The following is a 26,313-nucleotide window of genomic DNA, read 5'->3' as shown; positions in this document are numbered from 1 at the left end:
AAAGTCAATATGAAAAAAATCTTCCTAACTATGAACAAGTGGCCTCTGGATCAGTTCCCAAAGGGGAGTAGTGGGAGGCCTGCGATCTGAGTTACTTAAAGCTTGACTGGATGATATATCAGAAAATCTAGTGCTGGGAACACTTTTACCCTGAACAAAATTAGTTTGACCTAAAGATCTTTTTCATCTAGGATTTATATGATTCTATATAATGAGTTAACTGAAAGAATGACCATTTGTTTAAATGAACATGGTTTAAAGATGGGCAAGGAGTTAGAGGCTGTTTGCTTTTGTCTGTAAAGTCTACAGTTCTCTTGCTTTTAACAGGAGTCTTCCATTACTTATCTCTTCCCACCCCACCAATTTCACTTCCTAGCTATACACTGCAGAAGCCAACCTACTAGGTTTTTCACAGGAAAACATCAGGGCAAGGTTTAAAAAGCCTGGTTAATTTTATAACATTGGTAACATGTGTAGTTAAAGCTTTACTTTGTTCTTGAGCATCAGGTATTGAGCACTGCTGGACTCAGGATACTGGATTCCATTGAGCAATGATCTGAATAAACACAGCAGTGCGAATAGCTCACAAAATTAGAATGGTCTTTGAACAGCAACAGTCTTGTGATCCTCGAAGGATAAGGGTAAGAAGATGGATTATGTGATACATTATATCGGACCACAATTAAGGCTTCTCACTTTCTTCTATTATCTTTGAAATGCCTAAGGGCTATCCCCTGCCTCACCCCCATCACTCTGTTAGCTAGCATGCGTGTGTTTTTTCATATCAAGGCTCTCTTGCTGGGGTCTGCTAGGAAGAGAAACTCCAGGGGAGGGAAAAAGGGAGAGAAGAAAGAAGATTTGAAGTGTGGGGTGAGAGCGTATTTCCTCATCACAAGAGAGCACACTCAACACTAGAGGAGCTGGCCACGAAAACTCATTGAAAAGGAATGAAACAGCAGATGTAAACTAACTAGTAATCTGAATTACTAATTTGCATTTCAGCTGAAGAGTCACTTTTCCGAGCGAGGACAATTGCATAAAACCTGCAACAGAGATAAACAGTTTATGTGACTAGCTAATTAATAGACTAAATATCAGTTTTTTCACTAGGATGTTTCATTCATGAAAGCAATGACAGCTGCTAGCTCTGCTTTAGTTGAGGGTCTGGCTGCATTTCCAGGATAAACTCTTGTTTTGAGTAACTTACCACTCAGCTATAAAACATTGCTGGGGTGGATGAGGATTCCTCAGGGAAACAGTGTAGAAAAAATAAGATTCCCGCCTCTCGCAGAGCATACGCATATCTTTGAAGCCTTTCCCAGAATCAAACTGAGCTTTTGGTGACATTTGGAAAAGTTATTTTTTAAGAGCCAGATTCTGCCACTCTTACTCAAACTGAACAGTGGGACAAGGGCACTGAGTGGCATTATTCCCCAATGGGGCCAGTCAAGACCTCTCTTGCACACCCATGCAGGGGAGAAAGGATCATAGGAGCTTACGTTTGCTACCTGCATTGCTGGAGCCCCCATGAAGAGGAGAGCAACTGCTGCCAGCTGCTCCTCCTCATCCCATGCAGGGGTGGGTGGGCATGGGCAGGGAGTGGGCAGTGCTGATAAGTATCCTAGCACTGGGACAGATGGGGAAGCTGGCGCAGTTCATTTCTCCCATAGGGTGAGGCACAGGCTGGTTCATGTCCTGGTCCTGAGGCAGTGCAGCTATGTCACTTAGTGTGGATGACAGGGTTACAGTCCTGCTCCATGTAAGCTAGTGTGACTGAACCTGGCCCTACATGATTTTTTATTTACCTGCTCTTCTGAATTTCCCGATTCCATTCAAGACCAGAAGTAGGTTTGGAAATGCATTCCAATTTTTGGCCACTTCTCTGATCCAAATCAGTTATGGGCCTAAAGCCAAGTCTGCTTCACGAATTCAAAACAACACAACACTGCTTCCAAGGTATAGGGGGAATAGATGTGAAAGGCCACCTTTCGGGCGCTGGGTTTGTGCCGTCTTGTTTAAGTGTAATTTAGCCAGACTATAGTCCATAGTGTGGATAACAAGGGCCTTTGGCATTTTTTAAAGACAAGGAGTGTCCTATTTATTGACTAAAAATTGCTGACTGCACAGATTCTGTTAGTTCCAGAACATTTTCTTTTAAAAAAAAAAACCCACGTGTATCCATGACAAATTGCAGTGGCTCCAGCCTGGCTCTCAGAAGGGAGCTGTGGCAGTCTCTTGGATCAATCATATGTGTTTTATCAACTACTTCATCATCATGTATACACATTATAGAAATGTACCCCTGCAGCATGATACATTCAACTTCTGGTCACTTGGTGCTTTACGTGGCTGTATTGTATTGTTAGTTTAGATTGTAAGTTCCTTGGGTCAGAGACCACATCTCCTCTATGTTCTGCACTGTACTAAGTACATTATAATACAGAAATAATGACAACAATAGAGAGGCAACCATGTATTTTAAATGTATACTGCTAGGCCAACATTTTCAAAATTGCATGACTAAAGTTAGATACCTAAATAATGGCCTGACCCAGCTCCCACTGAAAACAAAGGGAAGGTCCCTATTAACTTTGAAGGAAGCTGGATCAGAACCTAAATGGCATGATCTTCAGAGGTGCTGAGCTGCCACTAACTTTAGTAGGACTTTTGCATGAGTAACCATTTCATGATTTGGCCCTATCATAAAGACATTATTGTCTGTCTTATACATCTCATGATAGCTTCCCCTACATAAGAACATAAGAATGGCCATACTATGTCAGACCAATGGGCCATCTAGCCCAGTATCTTGTCATCCAACAGTGTTTGGTGCCCAATACTTCAGAGGGAATGAACAGAAAAGGGCAATTGTTGTCTAGTCCAAGCTTCTGGCAGTCAGAGGTTTAGAGAAACCCAGAGCATGGGGTTGTGTCCCTGATCACCTTGGTTAATAGCTATTGATGGACCTATCCGCCATGAAGATATCTAATTCTTTTTTGAACCCAGTTACTTTGGCCTTAACAACATCCCCTGGCAATGAGTTCCACAGTTGACTGTGCGTTGTGTGAAGAAGTACTTCCTTTTGTTTGTTTTAAACCTGCTGCCTATTAATTTCATTGGGTGACCACAGGTTTTTGTGGTATTTGAAGGGGTAAATACAATTTCCTTATTGACTTTCGCCACATCATTCATGATTTTATAAACCTCTATCATATCTCCCCTCAGTTGTCTCTTTTCAAAACTGAACAGTCCCAGTCTTTTTAATCTTGTCTCAGATGGAAGCTGTTCCATACTCCTCATCATTTTTGCTGCCCTTCTCTGTATTTTTTCCAATTCTAATGCATCTTTTTTGAGATGAGGCAACCCGAACTACATGCAGTTTTCAAGGTGTGGGTGTGCAATGGATTTATATAGTGGCATTATGATATTTTCTGTTTTATTAACTAACCTTTCCTAATGGTTCCTAATATTCTGGTAGCGTTTTTGACTGCTGCTGCACATTGAGTAGATATTTTTAGAGAACTATCCATGATGACTCCAAGATTGCTTTCTTGATTGGTAACAGCTAATTTAGACCCCACCATTTTGTATGTATAGTTGGGATTGTTTTCCAATGTGCATTATTTTGCATTTGTCAACATTGAATTTCATCTGCCATTGTGTTGCTCAGTCACCCAGTTCTGTGAGATCCCTTTGTAACTCTTCGCCATCTGCTTTGGATCAATTATCTCAAATAATTTAGGATCATCTGAAAACTTTGCCACCTCCCTGTTTACCCCTTTGTGAATAAGTTGGACAGCACTGGGCCCAGTACAGACCTTTGTTGTATCTCTCAGAATGCCAAAGACCTGCTTAATTTTCTGGGTTCACTTCCCTTTCCCATTAACACACACCTAGTGTGAAGGGCCCCTGTTATTGCAGCCTCCTTTTAGGTCAAGAAGTACCGAACTCTCTTGGGAGCTCATCAGTGCCACTCCCATTCTAGATGGCAAGATCATGTTTGAATGGCATGGAGCACTCTGTCTCCCGCAGGAGAGAGATGTGCTGCCTCTGCAACGGTCTCAAGCTTTACTGGGAAATAATGCCCAGACCTGAGAACCTGACCTAAAGAGCCTATATTACAGGAGACCTTTCCAAGAAGAAGCATGTACAGTACAGAAAGCTCCCCAAGAAGAGCATACCTTATGGTAAATATGGTTCCCCAAGAAAGAGAAGATAGATTTTATAATGTTCCCCAAGAAGAGCACACAGTACAGTAAATAGGATTCCATGGGAACAGTAAATACTACAGGCTCCATAAGATATCGCACAGTATGTTAATCTCCAGTGATATTCTCTGGAGACCAACAATATTAGACCTGAAATAGTAGCTCAAATTAGGGACAATTTTCTCAGGCTACCTGAGTTGTGTCTGCTTCTCTCTTCCCCTCTCCCATGGTCAGTTAAGCAACCACCGCGTCATGTGTGTTCTTGACCACTAAAACTAGTAACAGAAAAAGGCATGGTTTTGTGACTTTGGATACACAAAGCATGGTTGCCTAAGACAGGGTCTTGTTGCAATGTGATATTTTGATTTGGGAAAAAGTTATCTAAAAGAGAGGGGGAGAAATGGGGCTGATTTTGCATTTCTGCCACACTCCACTTTTTCCCAGCCTTCACTGGGAATGTTGGGTCTGCAAGAAATGCAGGATCAGCCTATAGCACTACTGTAATTAAGAGCCTCCTGGATAAGGTCCATCTAACTCTGATGTCAATTTCTTCTGTATTATCCACTCTGCCAGTTTTGGCTTCTCCCAGGTAAGCTCTAGAACTGGCTTTTAAGAAACACTGGGGTTATTTTAACAGTCTATTAAATTACCAACCGCATTATAAATACAGACTATACAACTGTGAAACATATTCAGCCCAGTGATTCCCAGTGAGAAATCCCATTCATGTCATGGCTGGGTTGTGGGCAGCCAGATCCAGCCTTCAGAGCCGGAGTCTGCAGTCCCAAGACAGGAATCAGCAAGGTTAGGATACCAGGAGGACAGAATCAGGAGATAAACTGAAGGGCAGAAACACAAATCAGATGCCTGGAGTCATGCCAGGTCAAGATGCCAAGAAAGCAGAAGCAGGCAGCTCAAGGCACACAGTCCAGAACAGGGTAGAGCCCAGTTGTTCAGACAACTTCCTGTTCCTGCTGCTGGTTTAAGTAGGGCCAGCAGGCCAATCAGTTGATCTGGGACTCCACCAACAGAACTGCAGGGGAGGAGCCTCAAACTGGGGCTGGACTTCATAGGTTCCAGGTAAGCAAGTGTCAGCAGGCTGTCAAATGGAGGGTTGGAGCATGGCTATTCTTGCAGACCCAGGTTCAAGACTTGTAGGTCATGACAATTTATTCACTCCCGTGTTGCATCATCAAACTGGGACTTCTGTGGGAAATACCATGCTGTGTCATCAAAATGGCAGCTCCCACTAGGAGAGATACCAGTCTCAGTCACTGAATGGAGATACTGAAACAAGGACTGGTATGTCTAAGAATTGAAAGGTGAGATTAGTTAGATGTGTATGTGTGTACATTTTAAGCCTGATTCTGCCACCCTCACATAGAATAGCACCTTACTCTGAACGTAGTCCTATCCATTTCAGTGAGACAAGTTATGGAGTACAATACTACTCAGTGTGAGTAAGGATGGCAGAATTTGTTCCTTAGCAATGTAAAGCATTATATCGAGAGCTCTGCAAACCCATCAAAACTTGATAATAAACAAAACAAAAACCAAAAAACCCTAAATCACCTCATACATTTTTATTTGAACCATTTGCATAGGTATGCAGAAATTAAGAAAGAATTGGGTTCAAACAAAGCCTCTTTTTCTCCAGGTCATGTGTCATGCAAAGACTGGGTACTCACATATTCACATGGGTCTGTCAGAACCAGAATTGGGCTACCAGACACACTGGCTGGTGTGACATTGGACAGGGCTGGCTGAGTTAAGATTTGGCACCAGAGAACTTTGCACTTTTAAAACTATAGCAAAAAATGTATATAACACAGTTTATTTGCACCAGCAGATGCAATTGAAAACAACAATAAGCAAGGCCAAGATATACACACATTGAGGCTAAGATACAAATTTTGTCTGCTAATTTTTTCAGATGCATCAGAGAACTTAGCTGAAATGCAGAGGCTCTTTGAGAACCTAAGACCCCATTTTCACTGCAAAGCTAACCATATTTGAACATGGTTTTGAAACATGGTTTTAGCCAAATCATGCTATGATATAGTTTATTCTTTTTTCTATAGGCCTTGTCTACACTGAGATTTCTGTGAAAAATCTCTACTGGGGGCACTTCTGAAGATTGGCCACCAACATTTTTACCATCATGTCATCTAGTCCTTTTCTGAGCCAGGTTGGATGACAGCGTGGTAAAAACACTAGTGTCTGATCTACATTTAGGCTATGTCTACACTAGCACTTTTGTCGGTATAACTTATGTTGCTCAGGGGTGTGGAAAAATGGAGCGACATAAGTTACACTGACAGAAGCGCCAGTGTGGACAGTGCTATGTTGGTAGGAGATGCTCTCCGTCTGCCATAGCTACCGCTGCTCTTTGGAGGTGGTTTAATTATGTTGACAGGAGAGCTCTCTCCCATCGGCATAGAGCAGCTACATGAGTGATCTTCCAGCAGCACAGCTGCATTGATACAGCTGTGCTGCTGTAAGCTTGCTAGTGTAGACATCGGCTAATGCTCCCACCATTGCTACTTGTAATGGAAGCATGACACTATGGGAGATATGCCAGGAAAGTCAGTGTCATGGTAAAATGGCTTCTGTGGACCCTACTGATTCCATGTGGTAGGCTAGCCAATGGTGTGCACAAGAAAAAGACCAAGTGATGTGTCCCATGTGACCTTTCCTAATGAATGTGGTTTGAACTGGAAAACCATCAGTGAATGGCAGTCTGAATGTATTCATGGCTATCCCGAAAAAGCAAAAAAGTTTATATTCAGCTTTGCTAAAACATTTATGGACATGGTGACAAAATTTTGTGTGAACAGCAGATGGTCCCCGAATGCAGGTCAGACTAACTAGAATGAATTTCTAGTGCATTTGTGAGGCAAATCAAGTGTATTGCATAGCTCTCATGTTACCATAGCCAGTCACTGGAGTGTTCCCATTAAACAACCCCCTGAAATTCCCAGAGCCATTGTCTGGAACCAGCACTTCATTCTGTGTGACATGCAGTGATGTTTATGAATTGTGGTACTTTTAGGCACTGGGCCACGTTGACGTAAGTTCTGCGAAATCGCAAACAATTTCTGAACTTTCATACTTATATAATTCCTGGTTGACAACTGTACATAAAAAAAACAAAACCCAGAAAACCCCACTCTGGATTTTCCCCTGCTGTCCTGTACATCTTAAATCCAACACGCCATGAGCATGGCTGTCCATTGTCAGGCAGGTGCTGTACACTATCCAAAAGGCGCATTCCCTATGTGTTTGCTGCTGAGCAGCTCAAGGCAGCATCCACCATATTTAGCTCTCTCAAGGATCCTTGCTATTTTATTTACTCATCATTTGGAGATGGCAACACCTGGTCAGGTTACCTTTTTGTCTCACTACATTTCATTTTCTTCAGTTATAAATTACTGTATAATGACTGTGATATTTCTTCCCCCCGCCCAGTGCAAATTTGGGGCTACCTTGCAACCCAACACAAAGCAGTCCTAAAGCTGGTGGATCCAGCCAGAAGAGGCTACCTTTTGGCTCAGGAATCCCTAAGCAGCAAAGAACCACTATAGTAGCTCCTACACCTACTTCCCTCCTTCCCCCACTCCCAGCCACGAGCATATGGGGCATGGCCAGGCCCTCTTTGTGCTCTGGTGATCCCTGTCTTCCAGAATGGCCCTTTGAAGTTATAGGCAGCTGGCACAAATATTCTAAGTTGTGCAAGAGACCAAGCCCGCCACCTGAACAGCCCCAGGATTGAGGAAGTATAATCCTTTCTGCCCTCAGCGCAATTTCAACACAAGATGTGAACCAATATGCTTAAATTTCTTGTTGATGCCTTTAAAGCTCTAGACAGTTCCACAAGTCTGACCTTATCAGACAACAACACTCCCCATCTAAACCAGCCTCAGTGTCCCATTTACCTCCTCCTTCCCCTCAATCTCTGTGGCCTTTCGCACACTTTCCCCAATGCATCTTCTGTGATGCCACAAGAAATGAAACCACCTAAGCTGTAAAAAACTATATAATTTACTCCATATTATTCTATCCTCTGGTCTTCCTGGTGCATCCCATCTTCTCCATTTCTGTCATACAGGGCTAGATGGTACCTGGCCCTCACACAAACATCCAGCTGAGAAGGGTGCAAGGACCCTTCTCTGGCAAGTACAGTCCATGTAAGGGCCAACCACAATTGCAGGGCAGGTGCTGTTTCCGCCCTACTGTCCAAGGGTTAGACAGCATTCAAAAGGTGGATGAGGGGTGGGGAAGAGACAGAGTCATGCGTTTACTCCCCACTATGCAGCAGCTCTGCTGGCCAGCTACATGGTGGGGGGGGGGAGTAAATTACACCCCATGATGCCATGGGCACCCTGCCTCTGCACACCTGGGAGCTCCAGGAAGCATTGTTCCAGTGCTTCTCATGGGGGTACTGCAGCCCTACACTGCCTCCAAATGCAGGGCTGTACCTTGCAGACCCAATAGCTTGTAAGCCCTTGTGGGCAAGGACTATCTTCATTATGTACTGTATACAGTGTCAAATACATTGTGGACACTTAGGCCCAGATCCTCAAAGGCATTTAGGTGCCTAACTCCCACAGATTTCAACAGGAGTTAGGCAGCTAAATACCTCTGAGGCTTTGGGCCTTAACAAATAATATATTATAATAATAGTTTCTAAGTGTGTGTCCCATCTTTGATGAAAGGACATCCTAAAACACAATGACAGTTAATATAGCCAGATGTTGTTGACAATGGAATGTAGGGTCATGAAAATTCCATGACTATGACGTGGCCATGTGCTGGGGGATAAAAGAGAATAATATATTGGGAGAAATACATGTTCAGAACAAAGGGCTGATCTGGAATCCTAATGTCTTGGGCTATGTTCATGTTTGATATGCCATGTTAAGCTGAGTCAGCTTGGTCAGTGCTTCATCAGCACAGTTATTTATGTATTTAATTACTTTAGATGTGTTGAAGATGAAACAGAAAGAAAACTGAAGAAAGTAAAGAAAATTTGCCCTTGTCCAACATGGCCTGGAATGCTTGTTTGGCACCTTCTGGCAACTTCTCTGAGAACTTCAGTATATTATCCCAGAGGGAGAAGTCATATTGGGCCAATAAAACTTGTTGGTCAGGAATAAGGAATTGTAGACCAGATGTGGAATAAATTTTTCTACCAAAAAGGTCTAATTTCTTTGCTTTGGGGGTAGAGAAAAGTCATCACTGATGCATTCTTTCATTCACTGCTGAGACAACTAAGGAACCTGCCAAAGAATTGGTGTAAAAATGTTCATAGTCTTGAGAAGGGATATGGTACCTTCTCTCAGTTCTCTTAGCTATGAGAGAGAGAGAGGATGGTGTTTGCCACAAAGATTTTGTAGTCTCTAGGATAGATAGAGCTGCTCTAGAGTGCCCTGTGGAACCCAAAATGTCCCCCAGCCCATGGGAACTGTCCTGAGCCTCCTCAACAGGAATATTAAGAGAGGTAGCTACTCTCTTTAAAAGATCATGATAAGTCATACTGGACAGGTGAGAATCCCAGGAGACTACAGTCTTGTCAGATTGGGAGAAGGAAGAATGCAGAGGAGGCTGAGGTTGGACATCTTGTAGTGCAGTGTGTTGAGGTTCCAAAATCTGAGTCTGCTCTTGAGGATCTTGCTCGGTACAGAGCTTGGTACCAACTATAGCTTCCTGGACCTCCTCATGTGACCTTTCCTGTCATCTGCTGGGGGATCTGTAAGATGGAGGAACAGGAAGGATCTAGAAGTGAGGGGCATGCCCCATAGGTTCCAGTAAGGCCATGAGTATGGCATAGGACCCAGATGTGACTATTTCAAGGATCCATGTCTATGGACTGTCTTTGGAAATCAAACATGCACCAGGAACAGATGAAGGCAAAGTGGAGTGTCGTCTTCTATCTTGGGAACAAGGGGCATAAAAGGAGACGTTTGCACTGAAGATAGCATGCTGGGTTTATCCCTGGATTGCACTGGGGGAGAAAGTGCTGGATGCTCCGAAGATAGTATCGAGGGCAGATTTTGTCTCTGAGGTAAGTCTGTGGCTGGGGCCTAAGAAACCACCATTCTAGCTTGTTTCCTAGGCCATCAGAGAGTCTGGCAGCGAGAGGCAGAGTAGTTTCAATACTGTTGCATAGGCCTCTGGTGTCATCAGTACCAAGAAATTTTCCTGATACTGTTGTTGCACTGAAGGAGTTGGCATTGCAATGGGGGTTGGTCTCAACAAAATTGGAGCTAGGTCTCGGCTCCTTCAATGAATGGTGGTCTGATCTTTTGTGCTTTTTTCTTGGCACTAGAGGGGGATGGGGGCTGACTTGTAGAAGCAATGTCCAGAGGAGCACTCCTCCCTGATGCTGAAGTACTTGGGACTCGCCCCCAGTGGGAAGGTTCAGAAGGTGGATGCAAGGTTGCCTCCATGAGGATGTGATGCAGTCTCACCTCTTTGTCTGTTTTTGTCTGGGGTTTGAAATCCCTGAAGATCTGGCAGCAGTCTCGAATGTGACACTCACTAAGGCATTTCAGGCAGATGGAATGAGGGTCACTCGCCAACATAGATTGCTTGCAACCAGCAAAGGGTTTACCCAGTACTGGGTGTCGGTACCCTGAGAATAAGAGGGAACCGACACTCAAAGAAAAAATAACAATGAAAACCTACACTAATTTAAAAATAACGAATAGCACTAACCTAACTATTTACAGAAAGGAAGATCATTTCCCTGTAATGGGAGAAACTTGAAGTAGCGAGCTGATTCTCTCTGACTACTGATCACAGGTTGTAAGAAGGAACTGAGGGGGTGGGAGGTGTAGGGTGACTCTTCCCTTTATACCATTGTGCAGCAGCATGAGGCAACTGAGGGTGTATGCGCCGCCATGATAGGTACCTCTAAGGGAAAGATCTCTGACTCTGGTGCATTGGATGTGCACACACCTGAAGTGGAATGACATATGCAATCACTTGACAAAGAATTAATATTTGTTATTCAAGTTGTGTTGGTTAGTTGTGATTAGTCAGATTAATCAGTTCCACTGTTTCGGTTCCCTGATTGGATGAGTGCAAACTTTTCCAGCATGATCACTCAGAAGGGTGAATCTGAAAATGGGTTTCCATGAATACCCACACAAACAAATTCACTTTCTGTAGAAGTTCAGGCCAGTAAAACTCAGTCAAATGACTGTTCCAAACACAACAGGGTCACATGGACAGCCAAAGGAAATAAAGTGAATATTGGCAGATTTGTGTGTGTGTGTGTGTGTGTGAGTATTAGCCCAGCTCTAGTTAGAGAAGTGGAAGCTGAGTTTCAGTCTGTACTATAGATTTTGCAGTGGGATTCCTTTTCCCAGGGGTGGGGTGGGGGATCGCTTTGTATCCCGGATGGAGTCTTGACAAACTCTAATTCTTTCCTGCTATAATCCTCCCAGTCGAGATCCCAGATTAATAGGGAAACAGGGCAGTCTGGCCAGGAATCCTTTCTTCTCCTGAAACTGTTGCTATTAGTATCATGAGGGTGACATGACTCTTCCTTTTTCTCTCTCTCACTCCATGCCACACTCCGCTCTGGGTCAGAGGAATCAAACCCAGATGTCTTCCCCGTAGTTGTATAGGATATGATGTCAGGGTGCTGGGACAGACAGCATGCCCTTTGCTCTAATTACTCTTTATTATACAGGTACAGTACATTGGCAATTCTTCCGCTGATTAACAAAATGTATCTAGCTCGTTCTTCTCACCTAGCACTTCTGAGCTTTCAATCTGGCCTCTCTCTTACCTGAGTGGCAGAAGCTCATTCATTGTTCAAGTTGTTTCAAGGAAGCAGCAGGAGAATTAAAAAAAAGGAGGTAAAAGTGTTTTCTGAAGCTCAAAACTTAAACCTGTTTTACCCACAGATCCTTCCTCCATGTGGATCATTTTTGATACCAGTTCCCCCCTCCCCCAGACTTGCCATGCTTTTGTAAAGCTAATCAGAACAACTCTTTCCAGGGCTTCCTGGGGATCCAAGGCTGCTGGGTTATGAAGACCCATGAGTTCATTGTTTAAATTAAGTTCTTCTATATGGAAACACCACTGGTATCCCATATGGTCTCAGCAAACCCGCCATCCGCTTCTCACCTAAATTAAATTTCACTAATTGAATTAGTTACCATTTTATCAGCTGCCGCTTTGCAGTAGTTTGCTAACCCCTAGGGGCTCAGACCACGCTTGGTAAAGAGCTTCTTCCACCCCACTCTCTCATTTATCATAGTGACAATGCACAGCATTGGGAGAAGGAGGGGGGTGGAGAATATTCCACCCTTCACAAGCATCCCAGCCATCTCTGAGCATCCTAATGATTGACCTCTGCTAGCAAAGCAGCCCTGCGCTGACCTCAGGCTGCTGAAAGGAAGCATTCTCCCCTTTGTAAAAATCCCACTGAGCCCGAAGAATGGGATGTGCTGAAAGCAGGAGCGTCAGAAGGGAAGCCCAGCAGTCAGCCAGGGATGTCCTATGTGATTTCAGATTCCATATGCCGAGGGGCTAATAGCAACAGGCCTAGTCTCAGGGGATAATGTCCCCTCTCTGGCCTGCAGTCTCAAAGTGAGAGGAGAGCACGTGGACAGAGGCTGCTTAAAACAGGTCTGCCAGCATCTGGCAGCAGAGCATGAAGCATGTCACCTGCTTCAGTCCTGTTCCTTTTTCAGAAAGACACTGAAGGCTTCACAATTGTTGCATCCCTGCTTTTGTTACAGTAAAACGCTGGGGCCTCATCACATCAGATGTTGTGACTGATGCATCAGACGACGCAACGTTGTAACAGGTGTTTCTCCACTGCAGGAAGAAGCAAGTTTGCTATGAGGCCACAGCAGTCTGGTTCCTAGCTCCAATGAAGTAGTTATCAATAATAATTCATAATGCTTTGCCCTTCTGTAGTGCTTTCATATGGGGATCTCAAAACACTGTACAAATATTAACAAACTAAGCCTCACAATAGCCCTGCAAGGTAGTTATGTGTTATTATCCCCTTTCTTACAGGTGCGGAAACTGAGGCACAGAAAAGGTAAGTGAGATGGTCAAGGTCACACAGCAAGGCAGTGAAATAGAATCCAGGAATCTACTGCGCCAACCACTAGAAAATGCTTTCTAAGACTCCTAATGCTTAACAAAACCCAAAACAGCTTTGCAGAAAAGGATCCTTATATTACAACATGATCATGGACCTCTGATGCGTAAAGGTGACTTCTATACACATTTCTACAGTACATTCTGAAACTGGGCAGTGAGGTCTGCACAGTGAATGGCAGAAGGCCAAATACTGGAAAAGTGCTGCTAATACAGAATTCAACATATATAGCATCTTTCATCTCAGAAGGCTTCAAAGCACTTTACAAAGCATATAATTGAAAACAAACAAACACCTATTGTTAAAAAATAGTCAAGGTTGAATACATGTTTCGGTGGAGCCTAGCTGGCACCCAAAACATTATACCTCCTTGACAAAAATTCTACACTTTTAAAAAATAACTCAAAGGTCTGAATATCTGAAAATGAACAATTTCAAGGACTCAGCCAGTCCCCACTGCCATATCACCCCAACCAATCTTACTTAACATCATGCCCTAAAATGTGCAGAAATATATGCAAAGGTCAAAATAATAAATGCTTAGGGGATTATTAGAAATGACTCCCTTGGAGAGGAAATGGGATTTTATAATCTCCTAGTCATTTATTATTTTGACCTTCATGTATATTTCTGCAAATTTTGCCTGGTTTTCTGCTATAGATTTAAAGAAACAGTATACATATCCTCACATCTTCTCCCCTTTTTTAGTATAAATTATCTTTAATAGGAATCAGACCTAGACCCTCTGATGGTGAGATTACAGAAATGGAAGCGTGAGGTGATGAGAGGCTGAACAAGAGCCCTGGCAGTCTGAAAAGGCTGACTTTTTGAAATACTATTGGCTATTATGTAGGTAAAATTGGTAAGACTTCAGTATGGTATAGATGGATGGGTCCAGAGAAAGGACCAAGTCAAAACTGAGAGGCTGTGAGATAGAGGTGTTACCTTCTACAATGGATAGTGGGGAAGGGTTGGAGGGGAAGATCAAAAGCTCAGTTTTGGCCAAGTTAAGCTTAAATTGCCAGCTGGACATCCATGGAGAGGTATCAGAAAGGCAGGCCAAGATGAGGCATTGGACAAAGGGAGAAAGGTCTTGCAGTTGTCTAGCAGCTACTTTAATCAGTTCTAATTTCTGTAGTGAGGCTGACAGGCCCATTAAATACCACTTCTGTGTGCATCTACAGCTTCCCAGGCCTCTGGAGAATTATGTAAGTGATCGGTAGGGTTCCTCAGTAAGGTACTCACCACTCAATACTGTCTGGTACATAGTGTGCAATTAGTTTAAATTTCGTCAAACATATGAGCAATTTCTGGGCATCTAAGGCACACCTTGTCCAGGCGTTTACTATTTATTAGTGGTACAAGTGGCTTGTTTACAAGTTTGAAATTAACAAGTCTGCAAATATCTTGTGAATCTCTTCCATGCCCATGTACTTGCCACACATCGCTTTATATTTTGGCATAGTTGGTCTTGGCATCTGAAAGCAACCTGGAACAACATGATATGGATGTCCAGTAACCTCTTTGTAATTGGAGTAGCACCCTACTGAGACCGTAGCTGCTGGCAACTGCTGAAATGGGTACAGATTGAGCAGTTTAAAATGCCACTACTGGAGATGTGATCAATAGAGATTTGGACTATCCAAAGCATCTTCCTCTGCTTTACCCAACAACTATGTTGAATCTTTTCTGGAGCTCCAAAAGAGTTTGTTTGGCCTCTTGAGGATAATCTGGGTAAGAATTTGATCATACAGGGGAACCACATCAGTTCTGATACATTTTTTTAGGTGGCAGTATTTCCAATAGAGGTTTGACTCGTTCTCAGTCTGCACTCACCCCATCCTTACCAATAACATGCCTTAAGAACGCTAATTAGTTTGTTGTATCATATATTTTTCTCTATTACTTAATAGTCGCTTACCTCCAGAACTTGTTTTAACCCTACATGATATTCTGCCTCTGAATTCCGTGGACTAAAATGACATCCATATAAACGTCTGCTTCCTCCACCAGGCCCCTTGCAGCTCCCTTTGATACTGAGTTTGAGGCAATGAAAGCAGTATCTTCTGCATGGCATCAAAAGCACTGTTAATTTGGCAATCTCAGGGTGGAGTAGAATTTGCCAGAATCCACTAGCTCCATCTAGTGCAGAGAATGTTGTTACACCAGCTAACATGGAGATTATGGGTTGGATTCACCAGCCTGTTAAATCTGCTTTGTGCTGCTCTGGTTGGAGGAGATTTAAAGTGAGCATAACAGACTACCTGGGGATTCCATTAGGTGGTATGGGGAGGGTCAGTGTAGTGGTTCCAACACCACTCCCCTCTCGCCACTCCTGGTTCTGGTGTAGGGTGCATGGCTGGGCAAAACAGGTTGTGGCCAGAGAACCATCATGTCTTTCTGATCCGTGGTTCCAATAGTTTTGGGGCCTTTGAGGCCTCATGGTCAGGGAGCTGGACTAGGGCTGTCAAGTGATTAAAAAAATTAATCGCGCTTAATCGCACTATTAATCGCGCTGTTAAACAACAATAGAATACCATTTAAAAAACTATTTTTGGATGTTTACTATATTTTCAAATATATTAATTTCAATTACAACACAGAATAGAAAGTGTACAGTGTTCACTTTATATTTATTTTTGATTACAAATATTTGCACTGTAAAAAACAAAATAAATAGTATTTTTCAATTCACCTAATACAAGTACTGTAGTGCAATCTCTTTATCATGAAAGTTGAACTTACAAATGTAGAATTATGTCCAAAAAAACCCTGCATTTAAAAATAAAACAATGTAAAACTTTAGAGCCTACAAGTTCACTCAGTCCTACTTCTTGGTCAGCCAGTCATTCAGACAAACATGGTTGGTTACAATTTGCAAGAGATAATGCTGTCTGCTTCTTGTTTACAATGTCACCTGAAAGTGAGAACAGACATTCACATGGCACTGTTGTAGCTGGCGTTGCAAGATATTTACGTGCCAGATGCGCTAATGATTCATATGTCCCTTCATGCTTCAACCACCATTCCAGAGGACATGCTTCTATGCTGATGATGGGTTCTGCTTGATAACTATCCAAAGCAGTGCGGACTGACGCATGTTCATTTTTATCATCTGAGTCATATGCCACCAGCAAAAGGTTGATTTCCTTTTTTGGTGGTTTGGGTTCTGTAGTTTCTGCATCAGAGTGTTGCTCTTTTAAGACTTCTAAAAGCATGCTCCACAACTCGTCCCTCTCAGATTTTGGATGGCTCTTAAGATTCTTAAACCTTGGGTCGAGTGCAGTGGCTATTTTTAGAAATCTCACATTGGTACCGTCTTTGCATTTTGTCAAATCTTCTGTGAAAGTGTTCTTAAAATGAACATGTGCTGGGTCATCATCCGAGACTGCTATAACATGAAATATATGGAGAATGCGGGTAAAACAGAGCAGGAGACATACAATTCTCTCCGCAAGGAGTACAGTCACAAATTTAATCGACGCATTATTTTTTTAATGAGCATCATCAGCATGGAAGCTGGATGTCCTCTGGAATGGTGGCTGAAGCATGAAGGGGCATATGAATGTTTAGCATATCTGGCATGTAAATACCTTGCAACGCCGGCTACAAAAGTGTCATGCGAACATCAGTTCTCACTTTCAGGTGACATCGTAAATAAGAAGCAGGCAGCAGTATCTCCCGTCAATGTAAATAAAATTGTTTGTCTTAGCGATTGGCAGAATAAGACATAGGACTGAGTGGACTTGTAGGCTATAAAGTTTTATACTGTTTTGTTTTTGAGATCAGTTATGTAACCAAAAAAAATCTGCATTTGTAAGTTACACTTTTATGATAAAGAGATTGCATTTCAGTACTGCTATGAGGTGAAGTGAAAAATACTATTTCTTTTGTTTATCATTTTTACAGTGCAAATATTTGTAATAAAAAATAATAATATAAAGTGAGGACGGTGCACTTAGTATTCTGTGTTGTAATTGAAATCAATATTGAAAATGTAGGAAAACATCCCCAAAAATGTAATAAATTTCAATTGGTAATGTATTGTCACGATTAATTTTTTTAATCAGGATTTATTTTTCCGAGTTAATCGTGTGAGTTAACTGCGATTAATTGACAGCCCTAAGCTGGACACATCTTCTGGACTTGTGCTAAGCACCGTTCAGCCAGTTTAGTAAATTTGGGCCTATCTTTTCCACAAGAGGAAGAATATGCCTTTACTGCTTTATTGAGTCTCTTTAGGTCTATAGAGACACAGATGTGTCCTTTTTCTTTTTGTAACAGGCATCAAAGAGCACAACACTGTTGGTTCAGTAATGTCCTCACTTATACCATTCTCTTTAAGAAGCAGAGGGATTGAGATCCTCTGGGGGTAGGCTGAGCACATTGGGTACTGTGTCTCCTCTATCGGTAGAATCTCTCCTCCCTGGTTCTCCTTTTAGCAAGCCATTTTCACCAAACACTCTCCTATCATTCACTAAGCATTTTATGCAGATTATCTCAATGGTTCAGTCTAGCAGTGGTTCCATTAATGACAAAGGGGTCAACCACATACTACTTGCCTTTGTAACTAGCCTGGGGTTTGAACTGACTTAGGCAACTTATCTGTCCCCCTGAGAGCTATTGAACCCTACCATGGGCTGTTTCAATTTAAAGCTAGGGTTCATGGCCTTCAATGTCTTTTAACAGACCACAATCACCTCTACACTTGAATCAGCTTTACATTTTGCAACAGTATTGCAGATTTGGAAAATAGCAGGCCAAGCCTATTGATGAATGCAGTCTTTGGCCAAAGATCTCTGGAAGCAAGCATTTATTCAAGCTTCCCTGGGTTATCTCTCTGATTCCATTACTTCAGCCAACACACTCCCAATGTCCTGCACATACCTTCAATGGCTGGGCAAGTCATATCTGTTCTGTGTGCTCCCCTGCCACATATCCACCCAGGGAACTCGGTACTTTCCTGGAAGGCAGTGACTCTGAAAAGGATCACTGTAGATAACCACCGGATCATGAGCTTCAAGTGTGAGGCTGTAGCAAAAAGGACTAACATGGTCCTTGAAGGTATAAACAGGAGAAAATTAAATAGGAGTAGGGAGGTGATATTACTTTTGTATACAGCATTGAGAACAGTACTGGAATAGCATCCAGTTCTGGTGTCCACATCTGAAACAAGATGTTGCCAAATTAGAGGGGATTTGGGAAAGAGCTACTAGAATGATTAATTTTCTGAGAACCTGCCTTACAGTGAGACATTTAAGGAGCTCAACTTATTTAGCTTATTGAAGAAGTTAGAAGGTGACGGGATTCTGGTCTGCAAGATCCTACCCAAGAAGAAAATATCTGATACTGGTGAGCTCTTTAGGTTAGCAGACAAAAGTATAAGAAGATCCAGTGGCTAGAGATTGAAGTTGGAGAAATTCAAATTGGAAATAAAGGACAAGTTTTAACAGTGAGAGAGAGATTAACCATTGGGACAGTTTACCAAGTGGTGTGGTGGATTGTCCGTCACTTCCAGTTTTTAAATCAAGATGGGATGTCTTTCAAAAAGACATGTTGTAGTTGAACTTCAAGTAGTTGAGGTCAATTCTGGCATTGCTGGATGAAACTCACTGGCCTGTGTTATATAAGAGGTCAGATTAAATGAGCATAATGGTTCCTTCTAGCCTTAATATCTCTGAATCTGTGGCTGCTCTGATTGTTTATGCAGGGATCTTTGTTAGTATTTTCTCTGGGATTCCTTTGGTAATAGCATTATCATTTGTTTCCTCATTCCTCTTTGGAGTGAAATGCTTATCAACCCTTTTAAGGACAATGTTGTGGTGATTATTATCCCCGTATTCAGCAAAGGCAAATGATTTATAGATATTTTCATCTTCAGTCCTTATTGCATACATTAATCAGTGAGTCACCACTGTCTCCATTCAGTTTTGTTGCAGTTCAAAATCTGGTGAGCTACTCCTTCCACTCAAGCCATTCCAGTGGTTTATCAAACCAAAAGTGTTGTGGAGAGTGGATCTGTGACATTTTCTTTTCTCTCTTATTTATGTTTGATCAAAATAAATCAGTTTCTGACACCGTGTCATGTAGCCATGTTAAAGAATCACAGAGATGCTTTCTTCAAACACTGAATAAGGAATTGTATTAGAATAAAGAAAAGGATAATCTCCATACCTATTCTGTCTCTGCTTTGCTGTAGAGTCTCTCCCTAGACTCTGCCCCAATCCCCCTCCTGCCTGGCTTCCTTCCATAGATTTAAAGAAACAGTACACATATCCCAAGAGCAAAGCTGAAAGTTACAGGAAGGGAAAAGTTACAGGAATGGCAAATGTGATATTGCACAATAACCATTAACTAACAGACATCCCCTCAAGCAGCAGGGAAAAAACAACATTTATTGACCTTTTTGGTACCAAATAATTAAGATAAGGTTGTGTGATTTGAACAAATACTATTTCCTTTGCCTCCAGTATGAGTATAGGACACATTTACTGGAATATCTCGGACTCAGGCTAAAATGAGGGGATTAAAGAGGGGCTTTCCTCCACATATGCTGGAATAGACAGACGTCAAGTGTCTTTGCATTGTGCAACACATGATTTCTGTAACTTTAATTGAAATGTGTCATTGGGTGTGTGTGTGTGGGGGGGGGGAACAGCATGTTGATGTCCCACTGTTTAGAGGACGTCCGATTCCTGAAGCACTTAACTGAAGTGTTCATAATCAAGGGTGGGGGGGGGGTTGGTAGTGCCATTTCTCAAAAACACCCATTTGGAACATGTTACACTGTTGCAATATGGGATGGATAAACATGGAGCTAATAGCTGGATGGAGAGCAAAAGCGACATTTGTTTGTTCTGCATGATACATATGCCTCTTGTCCATGTTTCCTTGTTCCTGGCGCAAAAGTTGATGTGATAGGATAAGATGAATTTTGGTTCTTTATAAATCGCGTCACACACTGAACATAAGAATGATTATTTTAATTGTGGAAAAAACAGTCGACATTTTACCTCTGGGCTGGTTCCTTGTTCATCACTGATTCCACTCCTCAGACTAGTTTTCATGGCATCAGGCTGAATGCTGATCATTTCAATCTGGTGTGTTTTCCACTACTGCCAGTCCCAAATATTTAAAAAGTAGGAATTAGATCTAAAAATATCACGAGATTAAAAATAATGAGATGTTTAAAAAAATAGTAAAATCAGTCATATTTTTTAAACCTGCCTTCTAACATCTTTAACTTTACATCTGTTACCAAAAACAACCATTTCAGACAGAAATGGAATCAGAACTAAACCATGAAAATCTGAACACACGTAAACTTTGGGGGATTGGGAAGCACTGAGGTAGAGCTGAACCTGGATCTGAATTCCACAATTAGGGCTTCTCTCTGTTATGGGCTAAGCCTGAACCCCATATTCAAACACTCTCCAATTCTCATGGTGCGGCAATCGAATCCAAATGCATATTTTGCAGCTCGTGCCTTATAGGGAATAGAATGGAGAACTGGCTGTGAGGGAGCTCACGGCTATTCCAGCTCCACCTCTCCCATCAGGGCGTCAACATAAGGAATGAAGGAACTGTGGTAAGAGGTATGCTCACATCTGCTAGAATCAACAACAATTTGTCTGTATTCATACCACAACTCAGACAGTGGTACAATCAGTCATCATAGAATTAACAGCATGTGTGTTGGCTCTATTCACTTCCAGCAGGAGTCACTGCAGGGAATATTGTAGGAACACAGTTAATGAAGAAGCTAACCTCCAGTCCCTGACCTGGAAGGACGTGTATTAAGTAAATTACAACCATAGGAGTGACTGTCCTTCTCCCACTAGGGATCGCTGTACAGGGAGGTGTACGAATGATGGCAGTAGGGAAGCTCACAGTCCCACCAGTCCTAATCTCTACCCCTTTTTAGGGAATGGAATAGAAGCCTCAGAAATCCCTGAACTATGGAAACTTAAAAGGGCATTGTGGGGTGATGAGCAGTTTTCTTTATGGTAATTTTCCCCAGTGAAAACTGTAACAAAGTGTAATTTATGTATGTGTGTGAAAGGGTTGTGAGAACTCCTTTATCTTTAGAGTGGAACATGGCGATCCCACTGAGATGAATATATTGCTGTCATTTCAGGTCTTCTGATACTGGCACCTGGTCCATGGTAAATCTTCTTTGTGGTGCCATTATCTTTGAGTTCCTGAAATCGTTTGTTTGATTGAACTGCAGCAGAGGCATTTTGTCATCCTCACCAACTGCCAACAACAATAAAGTGTAAACAAATACCATTCCTGTAAATCAGCATTTAATTAGTTTACTGGAAAGAACTGAGAGAGATGTAGCCTAGAAACAAGGTTTAAAAGAAGGCTTCTGTCGCACAGTGGCTCAACCAATTCCTGGTTTTATAAATGGACTGATGAGCACATTGGAAAGATGGATGGAGGATTTGCTTAGTGAACAACCTGCATTGTACTGAGGGCTTGATCCAGTGCCCGCTGAAGTCAATGGTTGTCTTTCCATTAATTTGAATGGGCAGTAGATCGGGCCCTTTGCACTTGAAGTGAAACCTTTCAATGTTTCTGTAAGTTTATTTCAAATACAAAGTTAACTATGGCTCAAACAGACGAAAACATGGGGTGCCCAATGTCCTGCATAGTGTTTGTCAATTGAAAGTCTCCTTCAGTATGTTAAGCAATACGTTTGCCTTGGGACAGAGAAGGTTCACATCTAAGCATCCACTTCAGGTCCTTCAGGAAGCAAATTCTGTCTCTCTTCCAATCTGATCATTCCAACTGAGAAACCAGTACCAGATCAAAACCATAGTATAATTATTTAAACTGCTTTTTAGCAAGAGACCCCCTTGAACTGGAGCTGAAAGCATGACATAGACGGATCAAAACTGTTTGCTGTCCCATTTCATGAAGTGGGCTTGAGACTTGATTCCACTAAACTTGATTCCATTGAATTTACTAATTAACATTAGTATTTATTTTTAAAATATTTCAGTTCACCCTTAAAAAGACCTTGTCCTAGGCAGTTTCACTGGTTGAGAAGGATGGCCCAGTAACTAATGTGCCTGGGGCTAGTTGGAGTAAGTGGCATTAGAGGTGGGCAGGAACTGCATTTTTTTTGGTTTTGCCAGGAATCCATGGTTTTAAAATTTTTCCCATTCTTAAATGGAGTGAAAACAAAACACTTGGAAATTTCCTGTGAAACAAAATTTTGGGAAAAAAATGTTTTGGGTCAATAAATATGTTTTGTTCCAGTACAATTGAAATGTTTCATTCCAATCTCAACTTTTTATATTATAGAATAGAAAATGATCTTAGCCTGAAACGAAGTCATTTTGAAACAGAAAACTGACATGGTCCATGCCAAAAAAGGGTGAAACAGAATATTTTGACCATATAGAAATTTTTTTTCAGTTGTTCTTTCTAAATAAACTGTTGTTGAAATCGACACGTTTTTGCAAAATGTTTCACTTTTGACAAATTGGCATTTCCCAAAGAAAAATGTTCTGTCAGAAAATTTCCGATTAGCTCTAACTGTCATAACTTCACTGACTTCAATGGATAGTGATTTATACCAGCTGAGAATCTGACCCATGTCTGGAAGTCTGCAGAGCTGGGTGTTATGCCAGATATGGTTACAGATGTGCTGTGTGGCTCTGGGCACTTCACTATGCCTTAGTGTACTGTTAGGACAATTTACCTGTCTGATCTAATCTATCTATGCATTTATAATGTACACAACGCTGTGGTATGTAGGCACTGCTGTAGTATCTAATAATATTTACCTACTGCATGGGGTGGAGGTTGCCTACAGCACAGGGCAAAACTTTACTCATTGATGTTTGCAAAGCACCATGGTCCAGATCCTCAAAGGAATTCAGGCACCTAACTCCCTATTCGAGTTTTGGAGGCTCCTCTCAATTGAAGTTAAGCACCTAAATACCTTTGTGGATTTTGACCCAAGCCCCTCAGATGGAAGGTGCTACAGAAGTGTAAAGTATCAGTAAATGAGATCTGTGTTTCCCTCCCACAGCTTCTCCTGCGTGTGACACCAAGAGCAGAGGGCAAAGAGAAGCTGCTGGAAAGTGCAAACGCCTGCAGAAAGAGAGGCTGATGTTATTCGGAGGAGGCTTCATTTATAACAGCCTGGTACACATTATCAAGCAATCTAGATGATGTTTGACAACACGGTTGACCTCCCCCTTCTCCACCCCCACATGCACTGAAGTGGGGAAACAACATGGAGCCTTTCACTGGAAGTGCTGTTTACAAAATACTGTATTTTCTTTCCAAAATTCCACAGCAAGAGGCAGTCAGCAGCTTTAGCGCATGCCAGCATGAACTGGAGCACTTCCTAGGCTGACTTGCTTTCAGTAGAATAAACATAGAGGTTAGACACTTACGCTTATATATATATATATATATCCATATCTATCATAAATGTAGTAGTAAAATAACACAGCTGTGCCTGTCTGAGAGCTGAAGGAATGTGGATACTATGAGTAATTAAACGGGGTTAAGTAGTAATATCTTAGAACTGTTGGTTTCCTGGATCCTAGGACAGGGCCAATGTAGCCAGTTGGTCTTCATTTTGGAATTTATTGACTGCTGAACGCTAATATGCAGTGTTGTTGTAGCCGTGCTGATCTAATAACAGATATTACCTCACCTACCTGGTTGAAGTCTAATATGGCAGAGATAATAATGCAGTCATAGCACTGGAGGTTATTGGATGCAGCTGTCCTATAGTGCAGTGTATGGAATTGTATTTCAGTCTTAGAGGCTCCTGGATGCTGTGCTATTACATAGCAGAGGTAACACAGCTCAGTCGTATTACTGTAGAGCCCTACATGCTGTGATGTAATAGACAGCTCAAGTCGGCTCTCACTTTCACTGGTTTTGCGCAAGTGTAACTCAACTGACCTCAGTGGAGTTGCTCCTCATTTACACTGTGATGTACAGGAGCAGAAGCAGGTCCATAAGGCAGCTGTGTCTCAGTGAAGGGTGCTGAATGCTCTTCTTTAAAATATCCCAGAGATTCTATGATGTATCATGTCTCAATGTCACAGGCAGGTGCTGTATAGGCCTGGGGCAATGCTTACAGCGTGGCCTTCCATTATCTTCCCTGAAGACTGTACACAGTGAGGGAGGAAAGGGAACCAGTTTCACAGCTATCTGGCACACAGTGCCAAGCTCCTCCGTTTGATCAGCTATCCCGGTGTACTCACCCCTTGTCTTTATGTCAATTTTCGTTAATTATTTTTATAGCAAGGAAAAGGGAAAAAAAACTCACAATTACATAATATGCTCAGACTACAATGATCAAGAGCAGCAATATAGCATTTTATTACCGTAGCACATGCAGCTATTTGTGTGTTACACACTGAATCAAGGGACTTGATTCTCCTCTTGCTAACTCCAATTTTATACGGTGATGGCAATGGAGTTACTCCTGATTTCCACCAGTTTAAGTGGAAGATGTATCAGAACCAGGGATCCTATCACTATGTTTGTTAGAAATCTTGTGCCTTGTTCTCCTCTCACTTATACAAGTTTATGCAAGTATTAGAGAGAGAAGAAACAGGCCACTTTAGTTCAAGAGTCTTCTGTGCCATATCACAATATATTGAGTGTCATTTGGCTTGGAACATGGGAGAAGTTTCCCCAAATTCCTTCTTGCTGTGATAATGGAAGGGAGTTTGTTACAACAGACTATCAGCTTTTTATGGAGGCCTAAAGGTTTGCCAGGGAGCAGAGAATTTTTGTCACCTGATGCTGCTTCCCCTAAAAACCTAGTTTCTCTGTGGCTGCTGTGAGATGTCTGTGATGCCATGCTATGTTCTAGCATCCTGTTAGCCATTTGTAGGGTGACCAGTTGTCCCGATTTTATAGGGACAGTCCCGATTTTTGGGTCTTTTCTTATATAGGCTCCTATTACCCCCCACCCTCTGTCCCGATTTTTCACATTTGCTGTCTGGTCACCCTAGTCATTTGTGGTACAGTTTTCAAAACTGGGTGCCTAAATGGACACCGCATTGTCTAAATCAGGCTGCTGTGCACTCATTTAGATACCTCAGGGTACCTAGACACAGTAGCAAAAACAACCCATGGCAGCAAGTCTCAGAGCCCAGGTCAAGTGACTCAGGCTTGCAGGGCTCACACTGGGGGGCTAAAAATAGCAATGTAGATGTACAGGCAGGCTCATGCTGGAGCCTGGGCTCTGAGACCCCACCCCCACCCAGGTTTCAGAGCCCAGGCTCCAGCCTGAAACCTGCAGACTCGCGTCAGTTGACCCTGGCTCTGAGCGGTGCTGCTGTGGATCTTTTTTTGCTGTTAGACATACTGTACACGTCGACATAGGTGCCTATCTCTAGGAAACCAGCGTTTGATCATTGAACTCCCTGTAGGTGCTCTGCAGTTGACAATGTCATCGATAGCCACAGAAGGAAAAAACAAGTTCCATTCTCTCTTGTTTTCCCCTGCTTTCAAACACTGAAAAACCGAAACTAGAAAATAACTCAAAACTCACAATTTGAGGTTTTTTTGGTTCTTTTATTTTCTTTGGATGAAACAGAAATTTTATGAAAGAGGTAAATTTCCCATTACAATGCTAATTTTAAAAAGGGGCACAGGTTTTCACCAATACATTTTTTTGGAGAGACAAATGTTAACCGCCTTTATCCTGAGCCATCACTGGGGCCAAAACCACAAAGGAACTAGAATTAATATGTGCATGGAGTATATTTTTGGCCAGCTGCACCTCAGATTCTGGAAGATTAAAGATAACTATCCTGTAGCTAAAATAAAGCTACTTTCAAAACAACAAAATGAAAAACATTTCTTTTTGTCCAGTGAAATGTCTATTGTGGTTCTCATTGCAAATGCACCAAAAAAATATTATATTGTAGAAGCAGAAGGCATAGTGGGCACACCAGGCTACAGACAATAAAAGCCAGGTTGACAATA

The 26,313-nt window shown here is 42.1% G+C and overlaps 1 long non-coding RNA gene across 1 annotated transcript in view; it reads right to left on the bottom strand.

Moving 5' to 3' along the window:
- Positions 1–26,313, bottom strand: part of LOC117877201 — a 104,193-nt gene that overhangs the window by 25,443 nt on the left and 52,437 nt on the right. The window contains exon 2 of the long non-coding RNA XR_004645649.1: positions 20,349–20,487. This is a non-coding gene — a long non-coding RNA (uncharacterized LOC117877201). The remainder of the gene's footprint in view (positions 1–20,348; positions 20,488–26,313) is intronic.

This window comes from Trachemys scripta, chromosome 4, assembly GCF_013100865.1.
Source record: "Trachemys scripta elegans isolate TJP31775 chromosome 4, CAS_Tse_1.0, whole genome shotgun sequence".
Classification (NCBI taxonomy): domain Eukaryota; kingdom Metazoa; phylum Chordata; order Testudines; family Emydidae; genus Trachemys; species Trachemys scripta.
The sequence above is the reverse complement of the archived record's forward strand: the minus strand, read 5'-3'. Positions and strand labels throughout refer to the sequence as shown.